Below are 25,052 nucleotides of genomic sequence, written 5' to 3'. Positions count from 1 at the left end.
CAACACAAAGCAGAAGCCACCCAGTGAAGTTTAGAGTCCAGTTCTAATACTGATGAGGATAGCAGTTAGAGCTGAACGAGAACGAAAAAGCTGATGTGGATGCAGGGCATCCCTAGAAGGAGGACTAATGAGCAGGTGAGGGATTAACACCTCTCCCCAAGTAAACTCCAGCGACTGTCAGGAGGCTGCAGTAATGTAGGGCTTGTAGTTCTTGTGGCGTGTGGGGTGGTTCAATTATGCAGTATACAGTACAATTAACTGCCTGCAATTAGAATGAGTGCCTTAATTACTATGTTTACATCTTGCAACCTCTCTGCTCTGATCAAACAAAGCCTTCTCTGCATATAAAGCTGGGCATAAACATTTTGCTTTTCACTCTTGTTTCCCCACCATATGCTAATTTAAAGAGCCAAGATTGAGTTTCAGCAGATGATTAGCTCCAATAACATAAAGGAGCAAAGGGAGCAGTTTTTACAGTTATTTTGGTCTGGATTTTTTGCCTTTATGCTTAATAGATATGGATGTTTACTAATCACTTCACATGCATTCATAATGAGTCCTCCCATTTGTAAGCAGACATAAAATGGACTTTAAAGCCTCTTAAAAGATGTTTTGTCTGGAGTTGCCTCCATTTCCCTAAGCACTTTGGTTAAACATGAGTCTTTGTCTGCTGTTGCAGGCAGAGGAGGATATTTTTCCCCTGTCCCAAGCGGCTTCTGTGTAAGGTTTGTTCCTGAGGTGTTAGAGAAGTTAACAACGCAGTATCTTCAGCTCCTTCATGGTGTCAGGTTTGACTTTTGAAAGTCCTGGACTCCTACACTCTGTAAATTTGACCAATTGGCTTGCGTCGTAACTTCATTACCTAAACACGTACCATTTCTAATGTGAGATGCTGAGATATCTGTGCATCCACTGAAAGGACCCGAGTGCCCTATGTTGCTGTATTGTAAAACAAATTGCTTATGTTGACTTCACCTGTGGAGCTGAGACAAACTCAGCTTACATAATAAATCCAAAGCAACTGATAAAGCAGTCAGGGAGATCACAATACCTCTCCACTGCAAACACAGTAATGGAAAGGGCCACACTGGAGTTCAACATGACTCCTAAAGCACTCATAATTATTTAAATCTGCAGTATTTTCTGATAACAGATCTGTACCCCATCAGTCCACAGATGTTTTTCATAAGAACCTCTAAAGATGCTTCCATTTTCCATTAAATTCTGCTGCCTACAGGTGAGGAAATGAGGAACAGACCCAAAAGAAGGCTGGGCTAGGTGGTGTCTTGCTGGCTTGCAAACCTGAGGCTTGTAAACCTCACCACCAGGTGTCAGCAACTATTAATAATGCTAAAGCTGGAGGGGCTGGCCCTGGGTAGGGTGCTTAGCACCCAGACCATCTCCTACTAGCACAACCAGAAAGCCTAAGGTCTTGCAAAGTCCGTGGAGAACAGTGAGTGGAAAATGTGTCTTCAGGTAGCTATTTTCTTGTCTTTTGTATGGAGCGCTACCTTTCTCTTTTTGACCCCAAAATTGCACCCTTAGGGATGGCTTTGGCCATAGGAGTGCCATTTGCTTAAAAAATCACCCATGTGTTGTTTCTTTTCAAAAGGAAGCATGTTTTTAAATGGCTATAATAAAAGAAGGTAGTTCTTGGTCTTCTTCCTGTCCTCCATAAGCCTCTGAAGGATTTTGTTCAGCACACACTGGGAAGAAGGGAAAAGTTGGTCTTTGCCAACCGGTTCACCTGTGAACATGCTGAAGTGCTAAGCTAACGTATTGGGGTTATTTATCTTAGTAAAAAGATCGAAGCCTCCTATTTTAGCTTTCATATCTGCTCAGCCCATCTCATTTATAAGAAATGCTGATTCGTTGCTACTTGTAATTAACTCATTTTCTGTCTTCAACTTTCTCATGTGAACTTTCTGGAAAGTAACAGATATTAAAGTTGTGTGGTTGAGTTCAAGTCTGTGTTTGAATGAGAACTCATGCATTTTTTTTTTTCCTCTGGTTCCCCCTACTTCTGTGACAGAATACGCTCCAAAAATGTTCTAGTGCCATGGGTGTTGCTGTTCTCAGAAGCAGGAAGCCAATAATTGCAAATCAGTAGGTGTTATTGACTGTGCTTTGACCTGGAGAGCAGATGTGCAAGCTGGTATTGAAAAGCAGTGGAGGAGAGGCAGGCTCCAAGCCCAGCTCCTTGGCCTTGTGTTAACGATACTGGGATGGGTGGGCCAGCAGAGAGTGCAATCATCATCAGGAATGGTCTGCTCTTTGCTAAGATGTTCTGCTCCAAACATGAAATCACTTAAAGCTCAGGGGTGTTTATGTCTAGGATTATTTTCAGGTTTGTGTCTGCTGTAGTTTTTAATTATTTTTTTTTTAATATTGCTTTTCTGTGTTCATTATTGTAAAAGCTCTGCTGGCAACAGTGGTCTCTTGCAGTTCTTTTATCTTCAGCAGATAAATATAAATATGTGAGAGGCTGATAGGCAGGATGTACTGCAGCAGTTTCAGGATCCCAGAATTTTGGGAAGGAGAGGGAGAGCAGCCTGTGTAAAACGCATTTTATGGTCAGGGTATTAGGAACTAAATATTGGTACTGTTCTCATCAAAATACAACAGGTGACAACCTGTGTCCCCTGACATACCAAAATTTCTATATGTACTTTGTCATCTTACCAAAAAAAAAAAAAAAAAAAAAAAACTTTTATTGGGATGTTTCTTCTTAGAAGACACCTGGCCTTGATTCTTAAGATTTCCCATGGGGGAATTCCCAATATCCTTAGGTAAGCTGCTCCTGTGCTTTAATTTCTCTTGTGATAACTTCTGCAATGCTTTTACGTCTGCAGACCACCCTCAGATTAAAGCAAGATGAAGAATGATCTGTTTTCTGGTGTCTTTTGTGTGCCATCCCTATGGTCTGGGCAATGGGAGCTACCACCGGGCAAATATTTACTTTACAAATTGGGTTAAACAGGATGGAGAGACCAAAGTATTTTGTGCTCTAATTGGAGTAAATTATCAGATTATGCAAGTAAACCTGTGTGGGAGAGGTGACTTATCTGTTTGCCTTATCTTAATGCACGCTCAAAAATAGGAAGGCAATGATAAGGATGGCTCATGAAGGGAGGGAAAAGGCTGAAGGGGCAGAAGTCAGAGGGCAAAGGGATGAAAGTGAAGCAATTTACAAGTGAATGTCCCAAACCTCAAGAATTTAACTCCATGTTCTGCTGGTGGTGATAGAGGGGGGCTCAGAGGCTGAGGGCTCGCATACTTGAGGGTAGGTGGAGCTGAAGGCTTGAGGTCACCTACCCCTGAGGGGTATGAGGCTCCATGCTCCAAAATAGTTAAAATTCTCTTCAGATCAAGTTCTTTTTTTTAAACGGTATTTCATATTTGGCAAGTTAATTGACATGGTCTAATAGTTCTGAAAATATAGGCCTGGATTTCCTTTCCTATAATAGCATCAAAGACAACAGAAAATGTGTTACCTTTCCCATGCTGTTCTCTTTGGTGATGTTATCTGTTCCAAAGATACTTTTATTTCACTGGATATTAACGAGTCTTGAGAGGGAATGCAAAAATAGAAGCTGGTAGAGAGACGTGTGAGCTGATTGCAGGAGCTGCATTATTTGATCAGCTAGTACGGCGTGCATTCTTTCTGCTTTGCTGGTAAAGGACAAGTATTTTGGGCAAACACACTGAGTGTGGCTAGGCAGTAAAGTTAGAAGGAGACTATTCTTGTTATTCTCTTTAGACAAAGGTCTGTGATTCCTGCAGCAGTTGCATGGTCTTTATGCTTACATGGGGGCAGTTTGGGGGAATTTGGATGGGACGAGGGTCTCTGCCTGCTTCCTGCTGGATGTGTCCCTAGCTGAGTGCGGATGGAGCTGGAGAAGGCGAAATATTTTTAAGCCATAGGTTCACTCTTCATGTATTTTTCACACCGGACAGGTATTTACATGTATAGTTGCTGATAAAAATGGGTGATAAATAGATGCAGCAATACTTGTGTGTTCAGTGAGAAATACAGCACCCTCATCTGTGAGGAACTGACCTTGTGGGATTCAGACTTGGGGACTATTTGTTTAAATTGGGTCTCCCAGAGAAATGCATGGGAGACATGAGCTGTTTCCCTTCCTTGCTCCTCTCCCCATCAATTTTGGGGAATGTTTTAGCAGTTAATTACTATTTTTTTCCCGATTCACGTGGAATATCACATTGCTTTTGGAGTAAATTGACGTGGAGCTGCAGCTGTATTTACCTTCACTGACTGCTTACAGTAATCCTTCATGTAGCTGTAGGTGGAACTGGGCTAAATGTGGGGTTGCTGCTTTGCAGAGCTCCAAGTCCTGCGTCGTTTGCAACCTAAAAGTGTCTTTGGCACGTCGTGATGGCGAGCAGGCTCTGTGGGTTTCAGATGTCTCTGGTGAGACAGTCTGAGCTGTAATGCACACGACTGTCAGCCTTGGCGAGCACTTTTGCTACAATATCTAGTGTGCAGCTGAAGAGGAAACAAGTAGCAGTCTGTTAAAATGGAGGTGGCTATGAAAAGTGGTGACCTCTTTGGAGAAGACTAAGCTGTGCTGGATGCATCTTCCCAGCCAGATGTCTGTGCTTCCCTTTGTTCTGGTCCGGAACAAACCTTGGTGGCTCCGTCTTCCCCTCTCCTCCTTTTTTCCTTTTCCTTTTGCAGCCACAGCTTGCTCTGCTGCAAAAGAGAATCATCTCAGCAAGAGAAATCAAACGCTTCTCCTTCTACAAGGCTGGCTCTTTAAGCTCTGGCTTGCAGCATTAACTAGTGTTGGGATAAGAAAAAAAGGACTCCTCCACCTGGGCTGCAGCCAAGGCAGTCCCTCCTCTTACTGGTGTCACGTCTGCCCCCATCACTGGTCAGTGCTGTATGTGTGTCCCAGTGACTCCCAGTGCTGGCCAGTTCTCCGAGGACCTGCTGCCTTTCAGCTGGCTGTTTGGTCCCACTGCCTTCTCTTCTGTAGGCTGAAAATACCCGATTAACTTGGGTGCTGCTTCCATACCGCGTTCGTGCCCTCCTGAGAGACACAGGTACTACTTCAGGGCACTTCTACAGGAAAAAAATAAACAAACAAAATCTGTCTCTGAAATAACTCCCATTAAACTTTGAACTAGAAATAGATACGTCTGGGTGGAGCCCAATGAGCTCTGCATCCTCATAGGAGCTTTTGAATATTTGAGGATTGTAAAAGAAGTGGACTCCTTGAACACAGAAGTTATGTTGTAACCAACACTTTCATATAATTGCCATCCGCAGGTTAATCCTCCTCTCCCAACGCACACCTATTCCTGCAAGCTGTTCGTTTATACCGGTTGCCTCTTTGCTAATAAGCTTTGAAAAGCAAGTTCGTTAATGTGCTGGCTGCCAGGCTGTGCTTTAATGAGCCTTTCTCAATGCCTCCTATCTTATCTTGAGCGTGATAAGTACAAAACGTTCCTGTGACATTGCTATAAATCACATTTTATTGATGCATCTCAATACGGGCTGGCTGCTGCAGTTCAGTGGTGTCTGTTTGCCTTGGAAGCAGCAGTGCTGTACAAATACAGCTCTGTGAGGCTCTCTGGTGACATGGGGAAAGATTTTTCTTGAGGTACTCGGGAGGCTTTAGCATGCACTTGGAGGAGGAGGACGTTGCCAGCTGCCTTCTACATCAATTGTTTCTTGAAGTGTGCAAGGTTATTGTTAATTTCAGGCATTAATTTTGTGTGAAGTGAGGACTTCCTCCCCTCATCCTGCACTACACAGAAACTCCTGGGCTGCCTACAACAGGTAGGCCTGTGATTCAGCCTGCCCATGGCTAAGTCAGGCATTTCTCCTCTGCTTTGCTGGCACGTGAAAACATTTAAGGCTAAGGCAGAAACCGAGGAAGTACACATAATGAATAAGCTATGCTGTACAAAGCCAGTGGTTAATGGAAACTCGGCTCACCGTGAGGAACCTACAGGCATAAGCAACCTGTGCTGGGGCTGTTTGTTCCCCCTGGGGTTTCCAGCAGACCCAGGACTGCTGGGACTCATGGCCGAGCCCTGCAGGAGGAGGTGGTGGCCAAGCATTGCCCCCGGGCTGCGCCTCCTGCCCTGCTGCGGGCAGGGACGTGGAAGCTGCCTGCAGAAAAACCTGATTTAGCTGCTTTTTCCAGAGTAAATATCCCTTTTCTGCCGGTGTTCTGGGACAAGAGAGTAAAAGAGTAAGCTCCTCTAATTAACCCTGTAAGCACAATTTGAAATGCCTCCGTGTCTTCTGCATCCACAAAGGACAAACACCTTGTGCTTCCTACCACCCCAGCCAGGGTGGGAAACAAACCATGGCTTTGAACCCCTGGCGATGGATGATGCTCAGCTACAGTTCCCCATTGCTCTGGGTAGCATCTGCTGGAGAAACACCTGTGTGCGTGCCACCGAGGTGTCCCGACCTGGGCGTGAGTGGGTTTGCTTTCAGCAGCGTCAGTCCCGGCTGTTCTGGAGGTTTTTTGTTTCAGCGCTTTCAGCTGATGCACGGTGTAATTCACGCTGCTGTTTGTCTGCCTGAAAAACAGGCCAGCCGGTCTTTCAGCCCTTCCCCAGCAGGCTTTTTATTTCCAGTTGATGCAAATTTTTAATGGCTATCAGGAAGTTGAATTTGGGGAAGTTTATTGTTTTAGGATTTAAACAGTAAATCGTCGCAGTTTTCATTCAGCATAACTGTGAGCATTTGCCTGTGCTTGCAGGTGAGAGTGTCTTTGAAGTCACACTTCAATACTAACATAAAAAAAATAAACGGTGTGAAAACTGTCTATAGGTTCACATTTTGATGCTTCTGCTGTATTTGAGATGGAAAATATTTTTTTAAACTTTTCTGTTTTCTTTGTGCCTTGGTCAAATCCAATTTCTGCATGTTATTTATCTGTAACTGTGGTGCCAAGTGGCTTGAAAACAATGCTACCAATACTTTTCTGAGCCTCAAGGAGTCTTCTGAGGCATTTGAGAGTTGCATGACGCCTCCTGTTGCTTTCACTGTTTGCTGGAAAAGGTAAGCCCATGCCTGGGTTCAGAAGCCAGCCCTTCCACCACCCCTGCAAACACAAGAGCTGCAAGTTGCATCATCTGCAGCACATCCAATATCCACGTGTCTCTAACAATCCCTTTTCCAGACCTGCTTCGTCATCCACCTGGAAGGTTCCACATTTTTTTCATCCATGTTCTTGCTTTTTTTTTTTTGCTTTTGGTGCAGGTAAACAAGGAAACTCATCGGTCTGTTATAACTGCACGCACGGCTGTTTGTACACCCCAAACAGGTGTTTGCTCAACTGTGTTGTGCAATAAATGATGTGTGTGACAATAGGCTACAGAAACGGTGCTGAGAGTTGAGTGTTGACAATTTTTTTTAAGAGAATGTTTCCCTCTTCTCTGAAATGTGTCTGGCTATGCTATATCCGGCTCTTTCCGGCTCATGGATGAGGACAGACCCTTCAACGTACTGAATGAGACACGTTTGGAACAGAAAGCAAGATGGGAACAAACCAGGGAATTTTGTTTCTCTGCTTCCTGACCAGCCCAGAGCCTTTATTTGACTGATTTTTCTGGTCCAACAACATGTAATCAACAGAGACAGCAACTTTAAATGTCTGTTTTAATGGAGCTGTAATTGTGCAGGTGCTCAGCAGTGCTATTACTAATTCCACAGCTTGCAGGGTGGAAGAGGGCAGCTGCTACCCTGTGCTGAAGAAAAACGATCAAACCTGGGTATAACAATATATAACTGGGTATAATGTGGTGCCTTATGCAAGGACAGAGGAACTTGGAGTGGGACATTTCCAGGTCTAAGGTTTAGTGTGTCTGTGTGTGCGTCCTCCTGCAGGAGAGGAGTCAGCTTCTGTACTGGGCTTTGTTGTGAGAATTGATGTCTATTAACCCAAGGAAACGCCATCGATTCATGGCCTGGAACCTCAGCAGCTACAGAGGGTTTTGAAGAACACGTCCCGCAGAGAGTTTTGCATGTGGGTCCACTTGTAAACCCGTTCTTTAAATGTCTTACAATTCAGGGAACCAGGCCTACTTCCAGTTCTCCCACTGGTTTGATATATAACTTCTGGCAGAGCTGAGGTGACTTGTTTCTTTGTTTCTTGCCCCAGACTTTTGAATATTTATTCTGTGACTTAAGGTAGACCCTCCTAGTTCGTCCTGATAACATGCCTGGCACGGCGGGGCCTGAATCTCAGCAGGCCCTCTGCAGAGGTAAAGCAATACAAATAGCAAATCTAATCAACGATATTGCTAACTGCTGTTGTTTTAGCAGTTCTGAGTGGATTAGGTGGTATTAGCTACAGATCAGTAAAATTATTTTTGAGGAAAAAAAGAAGTGAATTGGGAAATCATAGTCTGCAGTTCTTGAAGGAAACAGCCTCTCAACTGTGTGTCTCTCTTTATTTTCCCAGGAAAGTTCACCAACTTTGCCCTAACCTCGTCCCCCTTCTCCCCCCCACAACGGGGTAGTCCAGGGGTTGGTACATGTCCCTGTTCCCTACCTCCCCTGAAAATTAGGAGCTCTTGTTCCCGCTAAATAAATAAATAAAGCCCGAGCGAGCAGACAGAATGTACGAGACCCTGTTTTGCCTCCCCGAGCTGAAGTTAAAAATTATTCAATGTAAAATTCCTGGCCTGTGAAACAGAGGCTCCGTACTGTACCAGGCAAAGATTTTCACCAGCATTCTCTTGCTTAGCCAAGGCGGAGATAACAGGCACTGCAAAGCACTGGGAATAAATCTGCTCCTCTGAGAGTCCGCTGGGGTGTTCATCTCCCACCTTGTTTTTCCTTTGCTTAATAAGGTACTGTGTGAACCTAGAGTTGAGATTTGACTTGACTTTTTTTCTTAATGTGACCTGAATGAAGTTTGTTTCTTTTTTTTTGCATTTAAATGACAAGAACAACAAGAGAGAGCAAGTAAGTGATAGACTTTATCGTTTTCTCTAGGGATTATTATAATTGTGGTTTGCAGTCTTCTGAGGGAGTTTTGAAAGTGGGTTAGGAACAAAAGAGTAAAAATTACTGAACTTTCAGGCACTGGGGTTGACTGAAATGACGCTGAATGGCAGCAGTTCCTCTGGTCCAAGGTGACTTCTGGAGGCTGTGATTAGTAGCGGGGTGATTCTTGTTGCTGACCTTTGTGTGTTAAAAGATCCAGCTGCAAGTTACTTCCTAGTTTTCTGATCACTTCTGAAAATGCTCAGACACGGTTGCTTGACAAACAGGAGAGAAATTACCAGTGCAATAAAAAAAAAAAGGCTTGGTTTCTAAGTTTTTTTTAAACGTGGGGATCTGCATGGGGATCTGGGCTATTTACTTGGTGAGGTGAACTTCCAGTGCTGGCTTATTGCTGCGGTCATCGGCCACCCTGTGAAGCCTGCCTCCTTTCCAGGGGGATCTGGGACCTGTTGTACCAGTGCTAGCAGTGGTACAACATTTCCACTGCTGGTCAGTTCTGGTGCAAAGAGATATGCAGAGAATCTTTTGGCAAAGTACATCTAATATCAAATTTGTGTTTTCTGATGAATGCTCAGCAAAGAAAAAAAAAAAAAGACTGTATGGAGGGGTACTGTTTCTAGACGAAAAATAAAATGCATGCAAAGGTTAAGCTGCAGGAGTATTTCCAGCCTGCTGTCTGAAAACTAAGTAACTAGGTACACTTCTCATATTTTTTTGGAAGCTTTCTTATGTCTATGAATGTCCAACATCCATAGGGGAAGGAAATTATCCTTTTATAGAAAGGAAAGAAAATCTGAGCAAAACTCTAGATACTGTGAGTTGCAAATTCAGTCTAATACTATAGCAGAGTGCAGGAGACAAGGTGTGATTAGGCTTAAAATGAGACTACCTAAAGGAACACAGCAAGAATAATTTGCAGCCCCTGCTGACATGGTGCCAAGCATTCAGGGTGACTTGAAAAAAAGCAAAGCCCTAAGGTCACCTCCAGGTGGCCTGGAGAATGCTGCAGGAGCAGCTGCCATCTATTTCAGTGGGGGATTTTCAGGCAACCAGTGTCTGTCCCCTCCATTTTGGGATCTGTGCACACCTGTAAAAATTGTATGGACTTTTCTGAGATTTATTGAATAGGCTGATAGCACTGTTCTTATTGCGGTGCCTTTTACTTACGCTGGCAGGGAAGCTTCCTTTTGTCCCACGACAGGGAACAGACACTGTGGAAGCATCAACAGGGCCAGGGCTCCTGAACAACCGTCTGCTTATTGCTAGTGATTGCATGCATTTATCCTGAAAAGGAAGACATGTGAAAACGGTGTGCAGGAATTGTAGGATTTTCTTCATTTTCATTCTTTCCTAATGCTCCTGTGCGTCTGGCCCTGCGCTGCTGCTTCCTAATTCCTAACATCATTGCTAGGCAGGCTGTGCCCCAAGCTGCCCTCGAGCGTGGTGACCTTTTTCGCAGTGCCATGGCCTTCAGCTGAACTGGGGTGGCAGTGATGAAAGCCACACATCAGGGATGCGCTGTGACACCAGGCAACTTTGGCTGTCTGGGGCCAGAGTCAGATGCAGGGGATAAAGCTTCACTTTGCCCTAATGAGGTTATCACCTCTCGAGATAAAATCACCCCCTAGGATTCTAGGCTATATGTAAATGTGTGTGTATATATCTTTATGGATATGTATGTATAGCAGTCTAGGCTATATGTAATTAAAATTTCCTAAAAGCACATAGACGACAACAGGAAATCTCTTATCAGCTTCCCTGGAATTTGGATCAGGATTTTGATGAATATCTGCTATCTCTTTTCTAACAAAAAATGCGTTTTGTTTTTTTCCTCATTTTGACTCAAGCAAAGAGGATAACTTTTGCTAATGATTTACAGAGCAGAGACAGGTAAAATGAGAACACATTTCAAAAGAATGGCAAAATGTTTTCTTGGGAGAAACCACACTTCAGTAGCTTTCTGACCTCGCTGAGCAGCTGTTGGAGGGTGCACAGGGGGCTCCTTTTCCCTTCGTGTTGGACTGGCACGGGACTGAATTCAGACAGTTAAACGCTCAACCTGAAACAGTGCTGATAGTATTAAGTGTCATTCCCTGTGATGGAATCTCAGTGCTATAAACCCACAAGACACATCTGTTTCCTTTCCTGTTGCTGGGGAGCAGAATTTGGGATACTTGAATATAAACTGACTTTTGGCAGCGTGTGCCTTGTGAGCTGTGTGTCTCCAGGTCTGCCGACACAGGCAGGAATTTATTGCTCCTCTCTGCGTTCAGGTGAGCATGCTGCCTTGTCCACAGGGATCCTTGCTGTGATATGATCTACATCATAATATTGCATATTCTGCAAAGGCGTTGTGAGACTCAGTGGTTTTGGAAATGTTTGTGTAGCTCAGAATGAAATCTGTGCTATGCTACCTTATATATATGCCTCATACCAGCATATAACAAGATGATTTGGTATACTGATTGAACAATAAGAGCAGAATTAATGTATGCTGATAGGGACTGGAACCACAGCACTGCCTCCTGCATCAATGCTCGTACAAAAATAGAAAGTCCTGTTATTCATGTTGTAATTATACTCAACCTGAGCATAACGCAGCCTCAGCCTCACTTAGCACCCACAGAGCTCACTGACAGCCTTTCTACTGACTTTGGGCTCCAATCTGGGTGCTCGATGGATACCTAAAAGTAACCAAAAGTAGGGCCTGAGGGAGAACAAGAAGCTTAGACGGAGCACAAAGCACAGCTAAGCCTTTGCAAGGTTGACGCTTCCTGCTAGAATTCAGGAAGGGAGATCAGCTTTCCTGAGGGTTAATCCTACTGGGGAAGCAAAATGGTATGTCGAATGGATCCAGAAGAGTGTAATGTCAACACCTAAAGCTGTGTCTAAGCTTAAAGGCAACAAACATGGTTGGTTCTGGGCCCATGAAGGCCAGCATCAGGGACCACAGTTAAGTAGCCAACCTGGAGCTGGGGACAGGATCTCCTGATCCTCAACTGCTAGCTGGAGCACAGTCTGTAGATCAGAAAAGGCTTCTGCTATGGCTACTGCCAGCTGATGTTGACAAGGCAAGGGGCGGTGGGAGAGACTTGACATGCTACAAAACATCCTGACCCGTCCTTGTGCTGCGGTGGCAGGGTATGCAGACACATCCTTGCCACTTGTCCTGCAGGGGTTAATGATACTAGGCAGGAAACCGCCTTAAAAACCTCCTCTGCTGTCTGTCAGACATTCCTCCACCCTAGTTGATAACTCACTGGTGTCTTTGCTATTTCCAGTGGGCGGCCAATAGCCGGGGCGTGCGTGTGTGCTGTGAGTCAGCAGCCTCTGTGCGAAACCTGACCCTGGCCTCCTGCCCTGCCCCTGCCCTGCTGCTTTCCTTGTTTGCAACCCAGAGAGTTTCTCCAGTTGCACCTAAAACAGGTGGAATAGTTGTAACTTCGCTTCTTGGCCAATGCAAATCCATGTACAAAGCCCCTCTGCTTTTAATTACTTGTAACAACTAGCCATTAAAGCTGCTACCAGCAGTGTCTCTGCCTTCCCAAGGAAAATGTTCCTATGCATTCCCTCCTATACCTGGATTGTATTTTGGTTCCCTATTTTGGGAAACACCATCCAGCAGGTAGAAACAAGGCTTCAGAACAGAGGCACCACGCTTGGAAAGAGCGTGTGGTTATTTTAAGCTGATACTGGCCTCTTCCAGGCAACACAACTGTGACAGATGATCTGTGAAAAGAGAGGGGAATATATCTTATGAAAGGTAACACCGTGAAACTCTCCATCAGCTTAATCTAGCCATTTAAAAAAGAAAAAGGCAAATAGAAATCAGAATGAAAGTGGATGTCCACAAAGAAAAGCATTAGAAGTTCCACTATGGAGCACTTTTATCCACTTAGAAGTGCCTATTTTGTAAAATACTGCAACAGCATACAAAATGACTCTGGTCTGCACCCTAGTAATTAAAAGCAAATAGTCTTTGGTTTTATAAGCTCAAAGTAATACAGTAAGGAGTGAGATGTAAGGGCATTTTTGCTTCTGAGATGTGATTAGATATAATAGGACGGTGTTTGCACTTAGGGAAGGATGTGGATTTTAGTTCTATGAGCACCTGTCTGCCAGCATATTATCCATTTTTTTCAAAATCTCATCAGCCTTTTAAAGAAATTTTGAATTAGAAACACCAACAAATAAGTTCATCTATGTTCTGTCCTTGAAAGACAAGGACACTGCAAAGGACAAGAATGATAAAAGCTGTAATATAAGGGGCAAGCCTGGAGCATATATAGGGGCTTCCCATTAATGTAAGACCTGGGATACAAAAAAATATAAATAGCATGCATGTTGCGTGCTTTCTGTTTCACAAACAAGTGTGGTATTATGAAACTAAGTAGGTATATAGCTTTTTTTTTTTTTCCTGGAATTAAGTTTGCATGTGCTGCCAGTTGGGCCTAACTTCCTTTTCCTAGGAATTGTAGGTGGCATCAGAAGTTTTAAGCTCAGTTTTCTGCCTATTGATCTGACCTTCGAGCAGCCTGCCTATGATATGAGTGCGGTGCTCTGTTGATGTGATAGCTCCTTACAGTAAATTCTTCCTAGTTTTCAAGTCATGTGGGTTGAGGGGGTGCTCTGTTTTCTAGAGAGGGACGATCAGAACTAGGGAGAAGTGGGACTGTGGGAATCACTGATCTCGATCTCTGATGATTCATGGCAGGGATGTGCAATCCGAAGCATTAGGTCACCCGAATTCTTCTTCCTGGTGGCACAGACCTGAAGCCTGTCTGAGGTTACAGCATCGAGGTGGCTCTTGCATCATCCCGGTGGGACTAACCCTCCTGATAGATTGCAGTGACTCGCGTGAACTCTGCAGTGTTTGCATTTAGGTAACTGTGCAAATAAATGGTCTAAAGGCATCTTTTCCCCACCTTAGTGCCTGTTTTTAGGTTTGGACCTAGCAGCAGGACTGGGTTACGCAAGGACTTCATCATGTAATTACTCCTCTACCTTTGGGATTGCTTTTTGGTGCAGCTTTCGATGGAAGGAGCAAAACCACCTTAAGGAAAATACACCGTAGGTTTGTTACAACATCTGATGGTGTTGAAAAGCCACCAGACAACTGCTTTGTCTCTGGTCAGACTGTTTTGAACCAGGTGTGTTTGTTAGTTGGAAAAAAAAAGTTCAGCTAAACAAGATAGTAGAAGCACTTTATTGATTCCTTGCAGCCCATGATAATAATAGGGATGATCTTTGTCCTTTCTCATCAGCATACAGGGAAATCAGGTTTGGCTCAAACCTATGAGTACAGCATATATTTTTTTAGATTTATAGCTGAAATGGGAAAATATGCATTTTCCTGTTTTTTTTTTTTTTTTTTGCTAGCTGCTCTAATGGGGAGAGGTGTTCAGGTGTTCTGCAGGCCTTGTGGAGACAATCCGATGAGGAAGGCTTCTTCACAGCTAATCTGTAAAGAAAGCACAGTGCTTAACCTCCTTGCCCTGCCCAGGATGGGCTGTTCGTTAATACTGATTCACTACTTAACGTAAAGTGCTGTCGAATGTGCAAATGAGCAACACGAACAGAGTTCAAAAAGGATGATAATGAAGTCCTTCGGATGAAACCTTTTGATTTTGCTACCATTATAATTCCCTAGATTTCTGTAAATATTCTAACTCATTAGGTGCATGTTTGATTTTTCCAGGCAATTGTTTTGCTCTGAATGTATGTGCTAATGATCTTAGTGGGTTAGGCTTTCAGAGGAGTTAATCATGTCAGACTTATTCACTCATTGGCCACCTACCTCAGCTCTTGTAGCATTGCTTTTTTTTTTTGTACAACGGATGCTGTAATCAGCCTCAGGTTGAACGTTTGGATCAATTAGCTAGGAAAGCTATATGCAATAAAAAGGCAAAAGCACAGAAGGAAAGGCTGAAGAGTGCCTTTCCAATCTTTGTCACACTGTGCTTCCCTGCTGGAGCTGAGGCTGAAGCCAGCCTTACAAAACATGTAAGGAAAGTTTAGCAGAATGGGAATTGTTGTATTACGAGCCACACATTTGGTAATGACAGGAAATGTTTTTTTCAGTGGTCATCGTTGTGTGAATGCCCCTGTGATGTCTTTTTTCTAAGTTTGGTCCCAGAGTCTTCAAATACTAAAGATGCAGTCTGTTTCTGTGCTTACTGAATATGATTTCCAGCCAGTTCTGTTTTAAAACAATCCCTCTTCCTGCTCCTGCCTCTCCAGATCTACTAATTCATCACTGCTCTGATCAGTCATGCCAGGAAATTTAACATCCAGTTTTCCACCTAGCTACAGGTTTGCTGGGATGTCTTCATCATGTTAGCATTACTTCTGCTGTCCTTAATAAAACATATCTGCTCTCTTCTTCCCGTGTCTTAGTTGCCCTCTGTGAAAGGGCTCTGCTCCATATCCAAAGTAGCTCTGCCTCCTCCTGCTGAACTTCAGGCACGTCCCTGTGTCTGAGGAACAGATGTTGTGTTTATTGTGTGCTATTCCTCGGTTTCTCCTTGGCAGACACGGCCATCTTGTCAAAAGACTGGTGAAAATTGCAATATAAAAGTTTGAAATCCCACATATAGCAAGTAAATGGCCCAAACTTCTGCAATGCTGATTCAGGAAGGGCAGTGAAACGTTTGAATGCAAACCTCGTATCAAGCAATGAAAGGTATCCAGTACAGATGGGAAATAGAGGAGGGTAAATCATCCTTTAGTAATTCGTGTATCCCTTTTCTGCTCAGGCTTCAGCTTTCATAAGGCTGTCTTTTGAATCATTAGTGAAATAGTTCATAGAGCCCAGGTGAGATGTCAGCTGCTTCAGCATCAGGTGAGAAAGGTTCCTGGGATTATCCAGACTGACTCTGGATGCAAGCCTAACCCTTGGTCCTTGTTATTATTTATCCAGTACAGCAAGCTGTAAACAATTAGGATAGTAAATGCTTTCAGTGGAGACGTGGCCAGTGGATATCCTCGGTAATTGTAGGACAAACGCTTCAAAAGGGGTGAAACAGCAAAGTGAGGGGTTAATGTGCTGTAGGTCAATTTTTTTTCCAGTTCAACCCAAACTGCCAGTGGATCCGGTTCCAAAGCTTGGTTAAGTTCCTGCACAACCCCTGATTAAACAGGAAAAACCTGTGAATTGTTGGCTTTGAATCCTGGACTAGGGACAGGGTGCACTTGAGTAACATGCATGCTTCAGTGTTTCATTTAAATCTGTAAAGCCTCAGAGGAAAGGGAAAAAAATCAAGGTCTTTCTATAAGAGGGGGGAAAAAGATCTAATCTGTTTACACCCTGCATTCCTTGCGTTCCTTTGATAGTCTGCTACTATAAAAGCCCTCAGTCCCACCTACAGCATGAGCTTAATGGAGCTGCAGCAAAGCTAAATCTCTATAAAGGCAGACGTGACATAATGTACCTGGAGGTCCTGGCTTATTTGGACCCCAGAGCATCTGAGCTGGGTGTAGTGCTCTGAACAGATCCTGGTTTTCCTTCGGAGGAGGAGACATGCTTACACCCACCTTATTTCAAAAAGGCTCCTTTTTCCTGGTAACAACTGAAGTGTCCTGGTATGGGAATGCCCTTTTTGGAATATGAAATGCACTTTTCTGTTTTTTTTTTCCCTCCTCCCCTGTGTTTGAACGTGATGACTCAAACTTGGTGCAAATCCAAGGCAAATAAAAGGTGCAGGCGCCTACAGTCGGTTAACTCCTGAGCTGCTGGGAACAGATCATGAAGCAGACCCAAACCTCTTCCCATGGCGTGGGCCCCAGTGGGCTCCAGCCTTCTCCTCCCAGCCCCCTTCAGGATGCGGTGCTCTGGGCATTTCCCTGGTCGTGATGCTGAAGGAGCAGGTGGGAGCTGAAGATTTTTTTTGGTTAGTAAATTGCTCCCTTTGCTGCAATTTGTTGCAGCAGTGGGGTTAACAGCACCTGGTTTACCGAGGTTTACTTTCCCATGTGCAGGTAGAGAGTGGGGCCAGGTGCTTGCCTATTTTTGCTCTTGTAGTGCCGTTGTGTAGGGCCATCGGAATCCACCAGCAGTGGTATGCCAACAGGAGAGGGGTCAGGACCTGTAAAGCATGAGCACGGAACAATTTACTGGATCAGGAAGCCACAGAGTCCTTGGGGTGAAGGGTCTGGCTGAGGGGCGTGCTTGGCATGCTTTGGACCAGTTGGGGTAACAATGTTGAATTTCCCCAGCTGCAGGGGATGCTGGAGCACTGGTCTCTGAGATGGATTAGCTTCTTCCCCTCTTGGACCCAAGAGCACTAACAGCAAAAGGCTTTCCTTCAGGAGGGAAAGAGAATCCCAAAACCTTAATACCAGTGCCATAAGTGCAGAGCTACATGTCTCCAGGGGGTATAGCATAGCCCCAGCTTTCAGGTTCTGCAATATTTAACTCCTTGCTTTAAAAGTCATTTATTACATTTGGTCAGTCTTGAACTCACAGGGCAAAGAGATTAACTTTTACCTTCAATGAAAGGACTGGAATTCAATGTGTTTTAGTTATCTTCCTGTGAACGTATTTCTCTAGCTTTGCTTTGAGAAGTCGTTGAAGAAATCAGTGACTCTAATGATGAGCATTGGAAATAAGGGCACACTTTGCATAACTAAACAGTAATATCCTGTCAGGTGTCCCTGAAACAAAGACAGTGTGTGGAAAAAATGCCAACAGAATATCAACAGCTTCCATCAGAACTAATCTAGCCTCAGTGATCAGCATTTCATAACCAAAATGGGATTTGAATAGTGTAGCCTTGACTTGAATCACAGCTTCCTGCCTTGATTTACTGTCATTTTGATTTTTATTTGCAAATGAAGGTGTAAACAGCAATATTTGTTTAAATATTTAAATATTTCTGGAAAATAGTCTGAACATAGTGGCACAAATCCTCAGGGTGTTCCAAACAAACAAAAGCAGCACAAACTATTTGATGTAAGATTGAGCCACAGAGAATTCAACCACAAGTCACGCATCTTTCTTCCTGTTACCTTTCCTTTTCCTCCTGCTATCCCCCTTAAAAATAAAGATGGCATGCAGCCTTGCATGGCCTGACATAGAAACTCTTGCTCTTCTTGTCCAAATCCTCACCAAAATCCAGCTGGGCCCCAGCATTTTTTTCAGCCCTACCAGAGCAGGGGGAAGACCACTAACTGGTGTCCTGTTGCAAGAGTTTTGTCTTCTGCTTCAGAAAGAAACTGAGCAAATCATTCTGAGCTATTACTGCAAGCAGAAGAATCGGTCTCTGTTTCTGTCTTGCTCTCCAGAATCTGGGAATTGGTTGTTCTGGAGGGCTGTGCAGCTTTCCACGAGAGCGGGTGCAGAAGTGATTTGCTTTTGGAAGCTCTTCAGCAAGCTCTGGGAGCAGGTCAATCCTACAAAGAAGCATTTTAAGAACTCCTTTGCACACCACTAGCTTAGGAAACACCTTGTCTATGGGGTTAAGTTTTGCACACAGGGCCACCGAGCAGAGGAGCTGCCCCAGAGGTGCAGGTGGGATGCTTCGGGCCAGGACCACTGCTGGCTTCCTGCAGCCTGGTGGGTGCTGTGGGAGAGCATGCTGCCTGGCATTGGGGCAGCACGATAAGCTGCGTGTTAATGAGTTACAGAGGCACTCAGGGTGATGCAACCAGTCCTCCACAACTCCGCTTTGCTTCAGGAAATCTGGTTTTGGGTAGCTCTGAATAAAGGGATGCTCCCCAGAGCTCTTCATGTGCTCAAACCTCTCAAACTCATTGCATGTTGTTGGGGGACTTCCTATTTATTTTTTTTGCCAGGGATCTACATTTTTTTTGTAGGTGATTCACAATATTGTCACCTGATACTTCCTCCTGTGGCTGAGGGCTTGCTGTTAACTGCCCATCCCTCCCACCATTTTAATTGGCCCTGTGCCTTTTCCATCCTGCGAGGACTTAATGCCCCAACAGAGCACAGGAGCAGCAAACGATGGCAGTGTCGAGGCTGCCGGGGCCTCTTTCTGGTGACAGCATCCCCATTGGATATAGTCATCTGTAAAAAGGGAAATAGAGAAAGAAATTCAAGCACCATACAAAGGTAAAAGCTAAGTGTACATTCTTGAAGCAGGTAAAAGCATTTATTTCCAGTATGAATGCTTAGAAGGACTTCTCTACCAGGCTAGCTCTGCACAGAGAAGTAGATAATGTACAAAACAAAATCCCAACCCTTAAATACTGCCTAACTTTTTTACAGCATTCTTTTTCGTTTCATCATTTGCATCCCTTGGCTTCCATTTGTCATTTGTTTTGCTGCTTCTGTTTCCCCCAAGGTACCTCATCTCTAAGGAATGAAATGTTTTGAGCCAATGCCTGGAGGCCCCGTGTTAATTTGTTTTATGGCCCTCTTCTCCAAGCTCTTCCCTCCTATTTTCTGCAAGCAGAAATTCCTTTTTCATCTAGAGTAGCCATTTGAATCAGCAAGTTGAAAACATCATCATCAATCAAGTTCATGTTCCAGTCTAATTTTCAAGTGTCCAGGTGATTTAGAAACTAGATTTCTATTTGTAGAAGTGATCAAAGCCCATATGCCAAATTTGAAGGCATTTCAGTGTTTACATCCATTTATTTGAAGGAGAGCTCAGTTCCTAAACATGTGCCATAATGATTTTATGCCTTAGGGCAGCCATCCTCAAAGGTATGTAGCTTTCTAGCATCTACTGAAATCATAGATGCTATAAGAAAAGAATTTAGGTGTTCCAAGGTACATTTTTCAATATTATGGTCTGAATTCAGAGACTGAGTCTTTTTTAATCCCAAGATCTACAGCTAAAAGACAAGCATTAGTGCAGACAGAAAGTCTGCATATCTTTCTCTGCTTTCAGTCTTTCTCCCCTCCTTTTCCCCCAGCTTTCCTTGTTTTGGAAGGATTCAGATCTTGGGGTACATGGGGAAATACTGTCTCCTATGCTCTAACTTCAGGCATTAACTTGAATGGGCTTGTCTTTTCTGCTTGAAGCATGTGGACTCTGACAATCCAAGTCAACATCTGACCTCAAATCCTTCCAGAAAAAAAAAAAAATATATATATATATATATATATATATAAAAATAAATAAAATTGTCTTCAGCCATTCCTAGCGGACAAGGACAGCTCTATAGATCTGATGCAGTGAGCCTCTTGGACCAGTTTCCTGCACTGCTTCCTTATGGCTTGTTGAGAGATGTTTTCTGCCTTCCAGTTACAGATTTAATTAAGGGACAAGTTCATCTTGGTACAAATGGCTCAGCTGAATGATTTTCTTACAGTACACAGCACCGATTTTGGCTATAGTGCAACACGGGAACAAATCAAAGTCAATTGCTATTGCAACACACTGATTTCTTATGCTGAAGCAAACGTCTCTTCCCCTCGCTAGTGGGAGCGTAATGAAGGTCCAAATGAGGCTAGCGTATTCAAAGTAATTCAAGGCCACTGGAGAAGCAGCTGTTCCAAAATTACAGTAAGTTAAATGATGCGGATTCCAATGACTTCACACCATCTGACCTCGGACTGCTGTGATAAGGAAAGCCTTAAATAATACTAAAACAGGCTTACGTACTTGGTGATGGCAGCTGCACTGAAGGCAGGAGAGGGAGCTCTGTTGGAACACCATTTTATATATTATGTGCTGATATCTTTCTGCAGCTTTTATCTGATAAGTGTGGTAGGATATTTAGTCATGTGCTTGCTTCCTCTTCTCCATGAATGTTAGTGCCAGGTGGGAGTCCGGCTGCAGGAGAATGGCAGCTACATGCCGATCTTCGTCTCCTTTAACAGAAGCCCTGTCTCTTATACTCAGACAAACAACTTTCTCATCTTGTATTATATTCCTTCTGCCTGTCCTTCCAGAAGACTCAAATCAGCTCTGCCATGGGGCAGATGAAAGTCCCAGCCTACATTTGTTTTTAGCAAACTTAGTTGTTAACAAACTGTTTACTGTGCTGCTTCTCCAGAGCAAAAGAAACAGCATCACCTATAGGCAGACATCAGCTGAATAGGCTTAGGGCCACCATAGGGAATATGTCAAGCTGCTGACCTGGCTGTCTTGGCTATAGTCACATCAAGTTGGAATATTTGATACACTAAAAAAAGATAGTGAATTCAACCGCAGTGAGCTGTAATCAGTCATGCCTCAAATGATTAATAGAATAAAGTACTCTGCTGCAGCTCTGAACTGCAGATTAGCTCATCTGTCACTCGAAGCTTCATTTTGTTTTTGTCAATAAGCTTTGGGTTAGAAGGAGGGGGTTTTGAACCTAGCAAAACCCCTCTATCTGGTATAAATAAGTCTTTAGCCCTTCCAGCAGAATGCAAATAAAGTGAAGAATAAATTGTTTTAAGAACTAATTTTCATTTTTCTTAAGCACTTAAAAAAAAAAAAAAAGTGGTGTAACATTATTAGGATAACAGATTTCTTTAAAGAAGCGTACACCAGCTTTTTCAATGGATATACAATTTTAAGAATAAGGAAAATGAGAATATATCTTGTCTTCTAAAAAAATACACTGAAACTGTGTTATGGGGATCATTTTCCTCTTAGTGAAAACTATTAGCAATTCTTTAAAAAGAAAGAACAGAATGAGTTATGTTTTATTGATCCTTCTTCCTTTTGTTTCTTCTAAGATGACAAAGAATCAGGTGAGGCGGTGAAAGAGAAAATTATGTATTCCATGATGTTTTAATAATCTTGCAGCACGACCCTTAAGGAAAGGATTGCTTTACAAATAAAACATAATAATCCCAGTGCATTACAAATGAAACAGTCAGAGAAAGATGCGGTCCTCTTGGCGACCCCATTTACAGCTTCTGTTGCAGTGGGAATTCTGCATGCTGCACAACGTTGAATTGCATTTGGGTTTTTTTTTGTGGCATGATGCTGTAAGCAGCAAAAGAATTGTGGGGTTAGTAAGTGGCACGATGAGTGATAGCTCTTGGCAAATTCATTCAACAGCAGCATTATTTCTCATTTATACATTGCCATCAGCTAACACAGCAAAATACAGCAAGCGAAATGCGCCTTACAAATGATAGATTCTTTTCTTGAAAGGGCCAAGTCCACTGCTGCACTAAGCTCTTGCAAGCAGTTGGGGAAAATGATCAGAAAGCCATGGGTTCGGTGACGAAAAGGACAGAAGGACCTTGAGAGGCCACCTAGCCCTTATCCTGTCCTGGATGGGATGAACTCAAATCACCACCCCAGCAGACTGTTGAAGCCATTAACACCTTTCACTGTCAGGCATTTTGCAAGATCCTTTATGACCAGTGGAGTCGAGGCATTCCCAGGGCAGGTGAGGTGTGAGGAATGCACAAAGGAATACTTGTACATCATCTGCAAGGCCACTCCAGCTGTCGTGGAGGCCACTGGTCCTGAGGAATTCCAGGGAAAAAAAAAGAAAATCTTAAGACCAACACCTGGGGTTTTGTGCATGTTGGCACTGGATCTTCCTGTAGGATTTTTCCTATATCTTACTACCATTTTTTAAGATGCACGATGATTAATTTTGAGAAAGCCAGTTTAAAAGTTCCTTGGCTTTGTCAAACAGCTTGTCAAAGCTAGCAAAAGTTTAATAACACACTAGTCACGTTTTCCATTTGATAGTTGGTAATTAACAATTATCGAGGCCAAGGCATCTCAGATTAAGCAATGAAGAGGCCATAAAGAGAGAGATCTAGTTTCAGTCATTAACGCTCCATCTAATTTACTCACAAGTGAGAGAGCGCTATTCCAAGTAATCCTAATCTGATACACAGACAGGAGGAGTGTTTGTAAGCACCATTCACATCAGTGTTAAGCAAATCAATGAATAAAACCACTGTCATCCAGGGCTTAAATACTGCAAGCAAAAGAAGACACGTATCCCAGACTTTTGAGGTTTTGAGCTTGAAGAAACTTGATGTAGTAGTGGAAGAACATCACCTATGGAATTTTTTCTTCCCTTAAATCTTTCTGTGCCCTCAAAATGTGTCAATTTTCATTCTAGACTGCTCTTTATCTCCGAGTTCAATTAAGGTACTTCCTCAGAGATCCTTGCACTGCAGCCAGCAGGGTATAGCTAGGTATATCAGCAGAAAAACCAGAATCTTTCCTTTGGGTTTAGCCTACTTATGCAAACATGCATCTGCTGAGGTTTTACGCAGAAGAGTTACTCAGTGGGCGGTTGCCTTTTTCCACCAATGCAGACAACTTTGGGCTATGCTAAATCTGAAAGTTGTCCATCAGCACCTGTGCCAGGGAAAGCTTATCTCCAAACTTGTGGGCTGGAGGTGACTTTACATCAGTTCTGCAGTAAATCCCAAATGCTCGATTAGCAGGTGCTTCGGGGTGGGGCTTTCCCTGTATTTAGATGTCACGTAGCATAAGAGCATCTGGTTCTGTAATCTGGAGATCCTTGAATAGTGGTTGGCTATATATTTATATGTATATACACACGTATATATAGGAAAATAAACAATTAATAAGATCTTGACCACAACCCCTAGTTATATTTGAGTTTTATGGCTGAGTTTCATTGGATCTACTTACTGTGCTGATGTATTCATATCAGTTCTTAAGATATGAAGACACGTGTTCACGTTTAGCCTGCAAATGCCAGGGCCCAGAGCATTAAGGCTAAGTGCCCCATGTTTGTAATGCTTGGTCTGCTTTGACATTGGCCTTGTGCCAGAGCAGATGTGAAGTATGGTGACCTAAGTACGGTGACCTAAGACAAAGAGACGTTCATAGTAATCTCCAGCATTGTTTGGAGGAACTTTTCGTCACCTGCTGTGTCCAAATTGCAATGGCTAAGATTGTTATCCTTAATCAGTGCTGCACTTTTCCACGTCTGCACAGCATGGGATAGAAGAGAGGGAGGCAGGTGGATAATGCTAGTAGGAGGCGTTCTGTGTAAGCCAGGCTGCCAAAAAAAAGGTAAGCAGATGCTTGGATGATTCTGAAAATGTAGGAGAAAAATTGTAGCGTGGGAAGTCACGGGGAAATTGGAAACTAAGTTAGTTTCTTACACTAGTGTCCCATCAGGTCTACGAGGGCTATGCCAGTGCATCCAGGTTTAAAACTGGAAGTAGTTATGCTGGAAATCATAAAATAGGTGGGGAAAACTGACTGATTTTGTCCACCTGGGTGGAAAAAGTTGGTTTTGCTTATAGTCTTCATTCTTTTTATTGCAATACTTTTCATTGTAATGCTCCTCTACTCTTTGAATGCAAGTAGCTGTCTCTTGGTGCTGAGCTTTAAAATCTCCACCTTCGATTCGCTCAATAGCTCCTGCTGTTAACAAACAGTTTTCGGCTAGCAGTAGGACGGGAGGAGGAACAGCACAGGCACAGAGCTAAGCGAGGCCATGCCAAGTTTCTCTAGGTACGGCCGCGTTTGGCAGTGACTCACCCAGGGAGCTTCCTGGCCGCCAACACCCTTCCTGCTCGCTGTAGGGGTGACTCAGAGCGCCCAGCAGCACGGCTGGGAATGGTGCTCCCGTGCCCTTTCCATAGGGGTACCACGGAGGGTGCCAAGAGGGAAAAAAGGCATGTTCTAACTGGCTGCTTCCCCGTGCGTGAGGCAGCTTTTACTTAGAGGTTGCTTTGTTCGGCGTTGGAAAGGAAAGCAGGAAATTCAGAGTTAAGGACTGCACTTGAACTATAGCTCCTAAATATCTGCTGGATGGCACCAAAACATTACCATTCCCACTAGGTCCAGTGAAAATCTCTCCTATTTGCACAGCATAGGTTGTCTTGTGTGGTTAGCTAGGCGATCCTAACTGGTCAAAGGAAGGAATGGGAAGTTTTTTTCTCCTCTCGCTTCCCTTGGGTTCACACCGAACAGGCTCAGTGGCACAGGGTCTGTCTGGACTTGCAGAGGGCAAACCTCACCTCAACCACTTCAAGTCTGTCTGTCTGACAGATACGGTGTAATTTAAGGGCAGGAGCACCTGACCTTTCGTCCAGAGGAGTCGTTTCCTGCAGGAAAAATAGCAGTTTTAAGGCAAGCCTTTTTCATCCCAAGTAAACCTGAATGATGTTGTAAGGACGTAACGGTTGAGCACCATG

General features: G+C 43.6%; 1 long non-coding RNA gene across 1 annotated transcript in view; it reads left to right on the top strand.

Annotated features, from left to right (window-relative positions):
- The first annotated feature begins 1,037 nt into the window (after positions 1-1,037).
- LOC121058287 overlaps positions 1,038-25,052 on the top strand; it is a 36,374-nt gene continuing 12,359 nt past the window's right edge. The window contains exon 1 of the long non-coding RNA XR_005814155.1: positions 1,038-1,476. This is a non-coding gene — a long non-coding RNA (uncharacterized LOC121058287). The remainder of the gene's footprint in view (positions 1,477-25,052) is intronic.

The sequence above is a fragment of the Cygnus olor genome, chromosome 21, assembly GCF_009769625.2.
Source record: "Cygnus olor isolate bCygOlo1 chromosome 21, bCygOlo1.pri.v2, whole genome shotgun sequence".
NCBI lineage: Eukaryota > Metazoa > Chordata > Aves > Anseriformes > Anatidae > Cygnus > Cygnus olor.
Note: the sequence above shows the minus strand (reverse complement) of the source record. Positions and strands in the feature narration are given on the sequence as shown.